The following is a 13,850-nucleotide window of genomic DNA, read 5'->3' as shown; positions in this document are numbered from 1 at the left end:
CTGGCTGTTTGTCAGTGACCTCTTTAAAAATTTACAGAAGACATCTGTACAAAAGACCTTTTTACTGCTTCTCCTTGCACAGAAAGTTGGGTAATAATCTGCAACACACACACACATAAATTGTTTCTAGTACATGTTCTTTTTTTTCTTGCAGTAACAGAAACCTCCAAGTTCAAGTTCAGCTACATCTATCCAGCTACAGACTATGTTTCCCAGCTTCCACTGGAGACAGGTCTAGATACATGACTACATTCTGGCTCATGGAATGTGAAGGTGGGTTATATGTGCAACCCTACAAGCAATCACAACTCCAGAAAGAAGTTGCTTACCATTCATTTCTTTTTTCTACTCTTGGCTCAAATTGAAACATAGAAATTATGGTGTGAATTCACTGTAATCATATAGATAAATACTAACTGAAGACAGGACAAAGCAGCAGGATGGCATCTGCATCCTTGTATGACTTCATAGAGAACTACTCTGATTGCCCCTCCATCTGAGGCTGTTACACGAGAGAGAATAATATGCTTCCACTTTTGCTTAAAGAAAACTGTATTGTAAGCTCTCTTAAAGCAGCACAGACTATATACTACCTAATACATAATTATTATATATTGTAAGAAATATAATTTAAAATTTAGGCAACTTATTATATTTCTTCTATCATTTAAAGAATAGTTATCTTTGTAGTTTATATGTTTCTACTTTTTCTTAAGTTTATGAATCTTATAATTACAGATGACTTGCAATGCTGGATCACTTTCCCACATCATATATGTGATATTGAGGGCTGCATTTGATGTACTCCCAGAATAGAAAAGTGTACCCGTCAAATTGCATGTAATTAGAATCAATAAAATACTGAAATTATTACCTTCAGAAGTAACATTCTAAAATATGATTTGTGGATGTATTGCTGATGAGAATTTGGTTTCTCTGAAATCTTATTAAGAACACTAAAATGTAACTAGTGAATTTATGACCTAATTAATTGTTATGTGCCAAATAGAACTTTGGTGCTTAAAAGGGATATAAATATTTTAAAGAGGACAGCAGCACGGATTTGTCCTGTAGAGTGGTATGGTCTTGCAGAGTGGCAGGCAAAGGCAAATGTCACAGTGGCACCTGGTACAAACACAGAAACAAACCTTATTGGGGAAATTTATAATTAGAGGAACAGTAAGATGAAGTGTGTTGTCCCTTTACATTCTTGTTTTTCCTTGGAGAGACATACCCAGTGAAACCGCAATAGGAAATTGCAAAGAATGCTACTGTAGGGATGGGACTCTGTCACCACCATATTCTAACTTTTTATAGGACTGGGTGAGAAGGGCCTTGCAGATGTTTTGTGAGGGATGGAAAAGTTTATAGATTAGCTGTCAGCTCTTCAGGGGAAGGTTTCACCCAAAGTCTGGAATACTGATTGTTCAAAACTGTTGTTTACACAGCAAAGATAAATCTGGATGTTCTATGGGTGACTGATACCTTTGTAGTCCATTCCAGTAGGGTGAAGGGGAGGTTTTTCTTTTTTAATTTATTTACCTACTTAAGATGATATCTATTCATTCCATATTCTTAAATATGCATATATTAGCACATGTGTACATATACACAGAGAAGGCAATGGCACCCTACTCCAATACTCTTGCCTGGCAAATCCCATGGATGGAGGAGCCTGGTAGGCTGCAGTTCATGGGGTCGCTAAGAGTTGGACATGACTGAGCGACTTCACTTTCACTTTTCACTTTCATGCGTTGGAGAAGGAAATGGCAACCCTCTCCAGTGTTTTTGCCTGGAGACTCTCAGGGACGGGGGAGCCTGGTGGGCTGCCGTCTATGGGGTTGCACAGAGTCGGATACGACTGAAGCGACTTAGCAGCAGCAGCATACATATACTCTCAACTTCTGTCATCTAAACACCAGAATTTTCTTGGTTATTTTTATCCTGGCATTATTAATACCTATTAATATCTTTTTTTTCCTGAAGTGATTAAAATAAAGATTCTAGATTTATGTCTTGGTTGGTTTAATTTCAATATGATATATATACATGTATATATATTTTCCAGTAGAATCACATCAGTGTTATATTTCAGTATTGATATTCTTTTTAAAAGCACTTTTACAAGCTGATTTTTAATTCATATATGTGAATGTGTTAGTTTTCTGCCTAATACCTTTGATATTCAATAACTTCATCATTAACTTTTCTTTTTGGAACAACACTATTTTTTTCCTAATAAACTCAGCTCTTGTTTACTGTTTGCATCTTTACATTATTTTTTATTGGAGTATAATTGCTTTACAATGTTTTGTTAATTTCTGCTGTACATTGAAGTGAATCAGCTATATGTATACATAGCCTCCCTCCTTCTTGAACCTCCCTTGCACCACCTCCATCCCACCCGACTAGGTCATCACAGAACACCAAGCTGAGCTCCCTGTGTTATACAGTAGCTTGCCACTAGCGATCTATTTACACATGGTAGTATATATGTGTCAATCTTATACTCTGTGTTTGTCTCACCATCCCCTTCCCCACCTGTGTCGATATGTCCATTTTCAGTGTCTATGTCTCCATTTCTGCCTTACAGACAGTATCATCTGTGTGATCTTTCTATATTCCATCAGTTCAGTTCAGTTCAGTCGCTCAGTCATGTCTGACTCTTTGCAACCCCATGAACGCAGCATGCCAGGCCTCCCTGTCCATCACCAACTCCCAGAGTTCACTCAGACTCACGTCCATTGAGTCAGTGATGCCATCCAGCCATCTCATCTTCTGTTGTCCCCTTCTCCTCCTGCCCCCAATCCCTCCCAGCATCACAGTCTTTTCCAATGAGTCAACTCTGCATGAGCTGGCCAAAGTACTGGAGTCTCAGCTTTAGCATCATTCCTTCCAAAGAAATCCCAGGGCTAATCTCCTTCAGAATTGACTGGTTGGATCTCCTTGCAGTCCAAGGGACTCTCAAGAGTCTTCTCCAGCACCACAGTTCAAAAGCATCAATTCTTCAGTGCTCAACCTTCTTCACAGACCAACTCTCACATCCATACATGACCACAGGAAAAACCATAGCCTTGACTAGACGAACATTTGTTGGCAAAGTAATATCTCTGCTTTTGAATATGCTATCTAGGTTGGTCATAACGTTCCTTCCAAGGAGTAAGCGTCTTTTAATTTCATGGCTGCAGTCACCATCTGCAGTGATTTTGGAGCCCAAAAAAATAAAGTCTGACACTATATCTACTGTTTCCCCATCTATTTCCCATGAAGTGGTGGGACTGAATGCCATGATCTTGGTTTTCTGAATGTTGAGCTTTAAGCCAACTTTTTCACTCTCCTCTTTCACTTTCATCAAGAGGCTTTTGAGTTCCTCTTCACTTTCTGCCATAAGGGTGGTATCATCTGCATATCTGAGGTTATTGATATTTCTCCCGGCAATCTTGATTCCAGCTTGTGCTTCTTCCAGTCCAGCGTTTCTCATGATGTACTCTGCATATAAGTTAAATAAGCAGGGCTACGATATACAGCCTTGATGTACTCCTTTTCCTATTTGGAACCAGTCTGTTGTTCCATGTCCAGTTCTAACTGTTGCTTCCTGACCTGCATACAGATTTCTCAAGAGGCAGATCAAGTGGTCTGGTATTCCCATCTCTTTCAGAATTTTCCACAGTTTATTGTGATCCACACAGTCAAAGGCTTTGGCATAGTCAAAAAAGCAGAAATAGATGTTTTTCTGGAACTCTCTTGCTTTTCTGATGATCCAGCAGATGTCGGTAATTTGATCTCCGGTTCTTCTGCCTTTTCTAAAACCAGCTTGAACATCAGGAAGTTCACGGTTCACATATTGCTGAAGCCTGGCTTGGAGAATTTTGAGCATTACTTTACTAGCGTGTGAGATGAGTGAAATTGTGCAGTAGTTTGAGCATTCTTTGGCATTGCCTTTCTTTGGGATTGAGATGAAAACTGACCTTTTCCAGTCCTGTGGCCACTGCTGAGTTTTCCAAATTTGCTGGCATATTGAGTGCAACACTTTCACAGCATCATCTTTCAGGATTTGAAAGAGCTCCACTGGAATTCCATCACCTCCACTAGCTTTGTTCATAGTGATGCTTTCTAAGGCCCACTTGACTTCACATTCCAGGATGTCTGGCTCTAGGTGAGTGATCACACCATCGTGATTATCTGGGTCATGAAGATCTTTTTTGTACAGTTCTTCTGTGTATTCTTGCCATCTCTTCTTAATATCTTCTGCTTCTGTTAGGTCCATACCATTTCTGTCCTTTATCAAGCCCATCTTTGCATGAAATGTTCCCTTGGTATCTCTAATGTTCTTGAAGAGATCTCTAGTCTTTCCCATTCTGTTTTTTTCCCCTATTTCTTTGCATTGATCGCTGAAGAAGGCTTTCTTATCTCTTCTTGCTATTCTTTGGAACTCTGCATTCAGATGCTTATATCTTTCCTTTTCTCCTTTGCTTTTCGCTTCTCTTCTTTTCACAGCTATTTGTAAGGACTCCCCAGACAGCCATTTTGCTTTTTTTGCATTTCTTTTCCATGGGGATGGTCTTGATCCCCGTCTCCTGTACAATGTCACGAACCTCATTCCATAGTTCATCAGGCATTCTATCTATCAGATCTAGGCCCTTAAATCTTATGCATTAATATGCGATACTTATTTTCTCTTTCCTACTTACTTCACTCTGTGACAGACTCCAGGTTCATCCACATCACTACAAATGACCCAGTTTTGTTCCTTTTTATGGCTGAGTATTGTTCCATTGACCACATCTTTATTCATTCATCTTTAGTTTTTTTCCGTTCCTTAGGTCATGACTATCGTAAATAGTGCTGCAGTGAATATTGGGGCACATGTGTCTTTTTGAAGTATGGTTTTCTCAGGGTATATGCCCAGTAGTGGGATTGCTAAATCATTTCATAGTTCTATTTTTAGCTTTCTAAGGCATCTCCATGCTGTTCTCCATAGTGGTTGTATCAATTTGCATTACCACCAGCAGTGCAATTTTTTTCTGCTCTATTTACTGTTTTCTTCTCCATTTACCCTCTTTCTTCTCCATATTTTACATCTCCTATTGATTTTCCCATATCAACTATCTCTTTCTCATCATTTTCACTTTTTTGTTTCCTTTTTAGGTATATTCATTTAAACATGCTTTCCTCTATATAGTGAAAATGGCCCACTCAGGTATTTTTTTGTTTTCCCCTTTGCCCGTCCACTTCTCTTAACATTCTAACTTATTCCAAAAATGTATCTTTATTTGAGTCTCCCAGGTAGGTGTCTGCTATTTGAATCAAGGTAAATCTGTACTTGTTAAAGACCTTGATAAATATGTATCATCTCTTGTTATACTTTGTTAGTTTGGTCCAAACCATATTTTGTGTAGCAAACAACTTTCAGAGAAACTATTTTTTTTAATTGTATCATTTTCCTATTTGCCTGGTAGATATTCTTTTCTCTTTGTACTCATTTTGGTAGCCTTTTCATGGGAAAAATAGAAGAAGGATGAACTTTGTCAATCATATTTTACGAAATATCTCTAATTTAAATTTTTTTTCAAAAGTTCTTTAACCTTAGACATAGTAAAGCCAATTAAGTCTTAATTCCCATGAAAGAGAATTTACCTGAGACAGATATCCCACAACGCCATATTTTAGTTGGCTAGTGGAGAAAGAAAAATTAAGAAATAAAAGAGGAAGCATAGTCTTACCATATAATCAGCTTACCTATAAGTATTTTCCCAATGATTAAAAATCTAGGTATTTTCCCAATGATTAAAAAGTTACATTTATGTAAAAAACCTGTAAGGTGAGTGGATAAACAGACCATAGCACATCTATACAATGCATTAGTATTGAATGATAAAAATATATGAGTTATCACGTGAAGAAAAGACATGGAAGAAACTTAAATCATTTGGCTTAGACTGAAGAACAATGATTACAATTATATGACAGTCTGAAAATGACAAACTATAGAGACAATAAAAAGATCAGTAGTTGCTGGGGCTTGGGAGTAGAAAAGGACTGAATAATCAAAGTACAGGAAAATTTGAAGATAGTGAAACTATTCTGTATGATACTATAATGTTAAATACACGACATTATGCATGTGTCAAGCATGTAGAACTTTACAGCCAAAGAATAAACCTTAATGAAAAAATATTATTTAGGAGGTCAAGGTTCTGAGGACAGAATTCAGACTGTAACAAAAGATTCTAACTGTATTACAAATGTATGAAATAGCATCCCTGAAGGAGCTGTTGTGAAACGATTCTATCTGAGATAATTTTGGAAATGAACTGTGTCTATAAGACTGAAGGTAAAAGAAAGCACTGTACTGATAAAGCTGTTAAAGTTATTTCCTCTAGAGGTATGAATTAACAATCCTAATATGGTCATACATGTATAATGAAACAGAACAATTAAGCAAATGAATGGAGGAGGGTAATTGCTTATTTTAGAATTGGAGTTTAAAATAATGGAAGGGAGGAGGCTAGAATGATCCATGCAGTGATGGTTTAGATTTGAAGCCATCACTAAGAACTCATGTTTAGTTTAATGTAGATACACATGGTGACATAAAAATATTTTAGGTAAAGTTGATTCTTGTTTGACATGACAGTTATGTTCTATAAAGTTACTCTGAACTTTGAATTAGCAAATGCTGAACCATCCCCCTTAAAGGAAATATAGGGTGAGATTCGTATAAGCCTCTGGTCACAACATTTTTCTGAAGTCATCAATACATAACCTGTTTTATGTGTGATTCTGTTTAAAGACATCTTATTTAATATATACTGTTGATTCTTTAGTGTTGAACTCACAGCCAGCAACAGTATAAATCATGCCTGAATGAAGCTTATCTAACAGTAGTGTTTTCATCATAAGGGACATGACAAACTTCTTGGATTTAGGAACACTAGAAATCACTTTAGCGTGACACTTGAGGATCAGATTAAACAGTGCAATCTCTAAGTAGAGAAGAAAAATGTGAAAGCATTGCATAAATAGACCATAAGAAGGACTTTTTCTTACATATTGAGAGCTGAAACAAGGAGCCAGAGTGTCCTTGTTTGACCTCAGCTGGGATATGCATGTGACTCAAGCTTTTTACTGTCCTGTGACGTCTATAAATGACTGTGAAAGTGCAATGAGTATTGAATTTGGGATTAAAAATAAATCTTAGCAAATAGGAAAATACACAAAGAAAGGAGATCTGCTATGGTTTACACACACATGTTAGCGTGCACCATGTGAATTTCTTTGCTCTAGCAGCGGAAAGAGTCCAAAAGAAATGACTCTTCTGTAGTAACAAGTAACCTAGTGCCCAGATCTTGGTTTCTTAATAATGTTTCCAATGACAGGAACCAGGGCTTCCCAGGGTAATATCAGCTTCTAGGATTGGGGCAGGAAATATGCAAGATGAGCCTATAGTATCTTGAGGTACCAGAAAGTAAGAATGTGGTAAAAAATATTAAAAAAAAAATACACAGAAGCTAACCAAAAGAGCTTCTAAAGGAGATCAGTCCTGAATGTTCATTGGAAAGACTGATACTGAAGCTGAAACTCCAAACTTTGGCCACCTGATTCGAAGAACTGACTCATTTGAAAAGACCCTGATGCTGGGAAAGATTGAAGGCAGGAGGAGAAGGGGATGACAAAGGATGAGATGGTTGGATGGCATCACCGACTGAATCGATGAGTTTGGGTAAACTCCGGGAGTTGGTGCTAGACAGGGAGGCCTGGCATGCTGCAGTTCGTGGGGTGGCAAAGAGTTGGACACAACTGAGCGACTGAACTGAACTGAACCAAAAGAGCTTCTAATGGCCGATTCTGGAATGATTTGAGCAATAAAATAAAGTATAAAATAAATTTCTATGAACATATACTGATATAAATAAATATTTGGGTAACTTAATATATGAGAAGAAGAAACAAATCTCCCATCTAGGAGAATTCCAAATAATTTATGTTTATACTCTGCTCTCAGGCAGAGAAAGCATAACTCCTCATCTCTTAAGTGCAGTTTGTGATTTTTATTTTCTTCCAAAGAGTATAGCATGAAAAGGGGGAAAATACAGTAACTTTATAGTGGAGAAATTTGACAATCACTACCTCAGCAAGAGCTCAAGGTCAACAGCAACAATGATAAATCATGTGGATTGCTAGTACTCTTGATCTGATGTGATGAAAATGTCACTCTATATCTGTGATCTTCCTACCCTAAACCTGTAACTCAAATCTAATCATGAGAAAAACATAAAATGCAACAGAGAGCCATCTTACAAATTACCTGATCAGAACTTCTCGAAATAGTCAGCATCACTAAAAACAGGAAAAGTCTGATAAAGTGTTATAATAGCCAAAAAGAACCTAAGGAAGCATGACAACCAAATGTAATGTGGTATCATGGATATGATCCTGAAACAGAAAAGGGATATTAAGTAAAAATTTTAAATGTAAATAAGTAAGACTTTAGTTAATAGTGGAGTATCAATATTGATTCTTTAATGATAACAAATATACCATACTAATGAAATGTGTTAATAATAGGAAAAACTGAGTGTTATGTATTGGAAATATGCACTATTTTCTAAATTTTTTTGTAAATTTAAAACCATTCTTGTAGAGATAAATTAAAAAAATGTCCCACCCTTTCTAAAGTCAAGTATTTTTGTCAATTTTTGTGTTGCTTTATATCTTTAAAGTTTTCATCCCTTTTTCTACCTGACTCTTCAAAGGAGTGCTATTGGTACAGGTGGATGTGAGAAATGCTAACATTAAGGGGGACAAGTCAAAAGAATAGATGAAGGTACTGAAAATGCATGAACTCTCTACTTAGTTGGAATTGACAGTAAAACATGGGCAAATACAATTCTTCCACAACAAAGCCAGGCCTATGACAAGCAAAGGGGAAAAAAAAGATTAAAGAGAGATTGTACCAGACATCTGCTGAATCACATCACTTATCTCACTGAAATCAACACACAATTTATATCCAAAGGATGAAATATTTATTTCATTTTTCAATCTTCAAGTAATAGAGGAGTTGATGTATGAAGTGAACTAATCTGTCCATCATGCAGAATGGCAGAAGCTTTTAAATGAATTTGTAGATTTTTTTCTGGTGGAATAGAGGAATTAAAGACTTCCCTGGTGACTTAGAGGGTAAAGCCTCTGCCTGCAATGTGGGAGACCCGGGTTTGATCCCTGGGTCGGGAAGATTCCCTGGAGAAGGAAATGGCAACCCACTCCAGTACTCTTGCCTGGAAAATTCCATGGATGGAGGAGCCTCATAGGCTACAGTCCATGTGGTCGCAAAGAGTCGGACACGACTGAGCGGCTTCACTTTCACTTTCTTCCAGGGGAATTAAATATAGTGACTGAAACCAGTTTTATTTTTTTTGATTGGGAAAATTTCAGTGACATAGAACCAAGTGGTGGTTCCACTTATTAAATTCTCGTTCTTAGAATCTATTAAAATAAAACTTAAAGATTTGATTATATTAAATGAAGCTTTGGGATCAATGGGAAAAAAAGAAACTAAAGAAATAGTTGTATAACCATCACGACTATTTATTTCCAATTTTTTTGGTCAACTCAGATAGAAATTCTGTAACCATTAAGCAGTCACTAACTCCCTTCCCTTTCAATCCCCAGCTCTCGGTCTCCTCTAATCTTCTTTGTGCTTGTACTAAATTGCCTCTTCTAGATATTTCATGTAAGTGGAATCATGCAATGTTTGTCCTTTGCCTGATTTATTTCATTCAGCATAATGTTTTCAAATTTCATTCAGGTTGTAGCATATATCAGAACTTCATTTCTTTTCCTGGATGAATATTTTTCCCCTGTATATATGTAACACATTTAATTGCAATTTTTGAAAACAAAAAATCCTTCTAAATTTGTGAAATATAGAAATACCTTCTGTTGAAGTGAAAGTTAGTGATAAATAATAAAAATACATTGTAAACCCTTTGGTCTACTTAAAAAAAAAAACCCTATGGTGGAACTTATAGACCAACAAAGTCCAGATTATTAACTACACTGGATTTTCACTATTTTAATGATGTGCTGACTTTTTAGTTATAGGTGCTCTTGAAATATAAAACAAAACACAGTAACTCAGTGAAACTAACTAGAACAAGAACAGTTATATATACTTCCTCCCAAAGTTTAAGCTTTCTATGATATGACAAATATTTGTGGAATACACATCACTCTTATGTCTGACAACACTACAAAGCCTTCTACTCAAGATGGATCATAGCATTTCAGAAAGATCTATCACTGTATATAGCTCAGTGTATCAAGTAAATTGAGAGAACTGCAGAGGATACACTTCTTAGGACTGATCATAGATTGTGCTATTGACAGTGCCAGATGTTTTTTACTATCATAATTTGTTACTAAGGAAGTAATTTATTAAAAAAAAAAAAACAGTTTCAGCCAGGTGTTTGAAGCTTGGAATATATTTCCCAATGACATAATGTCTGAAAAACTACTTTTAGGCTCCTTATTGGTCTCGCAAATAGATGTGCTATTGTTGTTCAGTCACTAAATCATGTCCGACCTTTGTGAAGACCCCATGGATTGTAGCCCACCAGGCTCCTCTGTCTATGGGATTCTCCAGGCAAGAATACTGGAGTATGTGGCCATGCTTTTCTCCAGGGAATATTCTGACCCAGGGATCCAACCAGCATCTCTTATGTCTCCTGCACTGGCAGGTGGGTTCTTTACCTCTGTAAAAATGAAAGTGTTAGTCTCTCAGTCGTGTCCAAGTCTTTTGAACCCATGGACTATAGCCCACCAGGCTCCTCCTTCCATGGGATTCTCCAGGCAAGAATACTGAAGTGGCTTGCTATTTCCTTCTCCAGGAGATCGTCCCAACCCAGTGGTTGAACCCACATCTCCTGCTTGGCAGGACGATTCTTTACCACTGAGCCACCTGGAAGCCCTAATTGATGTATAGCTAAATCTAAAAATTCCAGATTATATGCCACCAAAACTACTGTTCAAGATTTTTTTTCCTAAAGATATTCCTATTAGTGATTTCAGAAATGAGTTTTTTCCATTTATTCTATCAAGGACTTCTGTACTTCTTGCCCATTCTCACTGAATCTTTTCCTTGAAAGGCAGTAATACTATCACCTGAAATGTCATAAACACAGGATTTCAGGGATGGTTAAGAAGCCAAAATATTGATTAATGTTGGATATTTGCTCAATTTAATTCAAGGAAATTAATTGCAATGATCAAACCTCCTTTGGGCTCAATAAAGGACAGAAATGGTATGGACCTAACAGAAGCAGAAGATATTAAGATAGATATTAAGGAAAGGTGGCAAGAATACACAAAAGAACTGTACAAAAATCTTCACAACCCAGCTCCATCTCATCAAGGCTATGGGTTTTCCAATAGTTATGTATGGATATGAGAGTTGGACTAAAAAGAAAGCTGAGCACCGAAGAATTGATGCTTTTGAACTGTGGTGTTGGAGAAGACTCTTGAGAGTCCCTTGGACTGCAAGGAGATCCAACCAGTCTATCCAAAAGGAGATCAGTCCTGAGTGTTCATTGGAAGGACTGATGTTGAAGCTGAAGCTCCAATACTTTGGCCACCTGATGTGAAGAGTTGAGTCACTGGAAAAGACCCTGATGCTGGGTAAGATTGAAGGCGGGAGGAGAAGGGTACAACAGAGGATAAGATGGTTGGATGGCATCACCGACTCAATGGAGATGAATTTGAGTAAACTCTAGTAGCTAGTAATGGACAGTGATGTCCACAGTGATGTGCTGTGGTCCATGTGGTCACAAGTAGTTGGACACAACTGAGCAACTGAACTGAACAGTGATAGGAGGTATAGAGGATAAAAAGACAAATGAGACAGTCTCTAATCTCGAGGAGCTCACAGTTTGAGGAGCACAGAGAGGATAGGATTCCTTTGATTAAAAGGCCTGGTCTGGAAAACACCATATTCGAGTATTAAGTAAAATTGTGTGGAGACATTAAGTACATCTGTTTGGGGAATCATGGAAACTCCCTAGAGCAGGCAACAGTAGAGATAGATGTTGAACAATCTAGGGACTTTGGAAAATCAGAGTTGGGAGTTTGGCTTCCATGGACAAGAATATTATTTGAACAGTTCCATATGAGAGATTTTGAAGGAGGGCAAGGCTTTTCAGTTTCTAATTCTGGACAAAGTTAGAGAATTAAAGATGAAAACTAGACAGAGCACACTGTCTCGATCAGTGCATGCACGCTGTCTGGGCAATGTTTATGGCTGTGACAGGCCCATGCAGAAGATTTTGATGAGAAATGAAAGCCAGACTGAGAATGCCAGAAATTTTTGTCTATACCTGAACTTGAATTTAATTGAATTCAATACTGTGCATGAACAGTGGGATAAATATCTACTTTAACAAAACTTTCCTCCCTTTCTCATTAAAAAATTGCATAAGTAATTCATGTTTATTACAGAAAAATTAAAGAATAATAATAAAAAGAAGAAAAAAAAAACATTCCAAATCAAAGTTTTAGTGCAATATGTCAATAGAAGGACAGGCATTTAGTCTTCTTTCATTAACCAATAACAATGTCCATATAAAAATAAGAATATAAAAAATTATTCATCAGCTTTGGGGGAAATGGCAACATATCTCTAAATTTTGGGTAAATTCTCTTAGCAACATTACAGATGAGACTTTTTGTAAGTCTCCAGGCACGAAAGGCAGATCATTTTTTGGAAAAGTAAAAAAGTCAGAGAGTAACACTACAAGTAATCCCAATGTGAAAGGATGAGAAGGGAAAGGTAAAGTAGATGCGGGTAAAGGCAAGAGGGAAAGGTAGATGGGGGGAGAGACAGAGACTGCAGTAATGATCAGTAGGCTGGCTGAATAAGCACCAAAATTTTAGGGCCTTAAAAAAAGTTTATTTCTTATCTAATGATCCTGGGCTATTATTCATATTGAAGGCTGTTCTCTATGCTGACCTCCAGGATAGACTGATGGCTACTCTACCATTTTTAATATGTGGATTCCGAGGTAAACAGGGGCATGACCATCAGCCAGAAGTGAAGGGTGGAGAGATTTGTTCCTGGGATGTGTTTATGGGCCAGTCTTGGAAGTGGTACACATCACTTTTCCTTATCATCTATTCATTAAAATGATCCTGTGTCCACACCCAACTGCAAGGGAGGCTGAGAATTGCAGTCTAGCTGTGTCCCCCAGAAGATGTGCAGTAGATATGGATTATTTTCTTATGTGTTTATTTTTGCGGTGGACAACTAGCTATCTCCCACAGAGATCATTTTATTTATGGTATATTTACTACTTAATTATAGACATAGTGAAAGTGGAGAGTGAAAAAGTTGGCTTAAAGCTCAACATTCAGAAAACCAAGATCATGGCATCCGGTCCCATCACTTCATGGGAAATAGATGGGGAAACAGTGGAAACAGTGTCAGACTTTGTATTTTGGGGGCTCCAAAATCACTGCAGATGGTGACTGCAGCCATGAAATTAAAAGACACTTACTCCTTGGAAGGAAAGTTATGACCAACCTAGATAGCATATTCAAAAGCAGAGACATTACTTTGCCAACAAAGGTCCATCTAGTCAAGGCTATGGTTTTTCCAGTGGTCATGTATGGATGTAAGAGTTGGACTGTGAAGAAAGCTGATTGCCGAAGAATTGATGCTTTTGAACTGTGGTGTTGGAGAAGACTCTTGAGAGTCCCTTGGACTACAAGGAGATCCAACCAGTCCATTCTGAAGGAGATCAGCCCTGGGGTTTCTTTGGAAGGAATGATGCTGAAGCTGAAACTCCAGTACTTTG

Source organism: Bison bison, unplaced genomic scaffold (assembly GCF_000754665.1).
Source record: "Bison bison bison isolate TAMUID 2011002044 unplaced genomic scaffold, Bison_UMD1.0 scf7180017864035, whole genome shotgun sequence".
Lineage (NCBI taxonomy): Eukaryota > Metazoa > Chordata > Mammalia > Artiodactyla > Bovidae > Bison > Bison bison.
Note: the sequence above shows the minus strand (reverse complement) of the source record.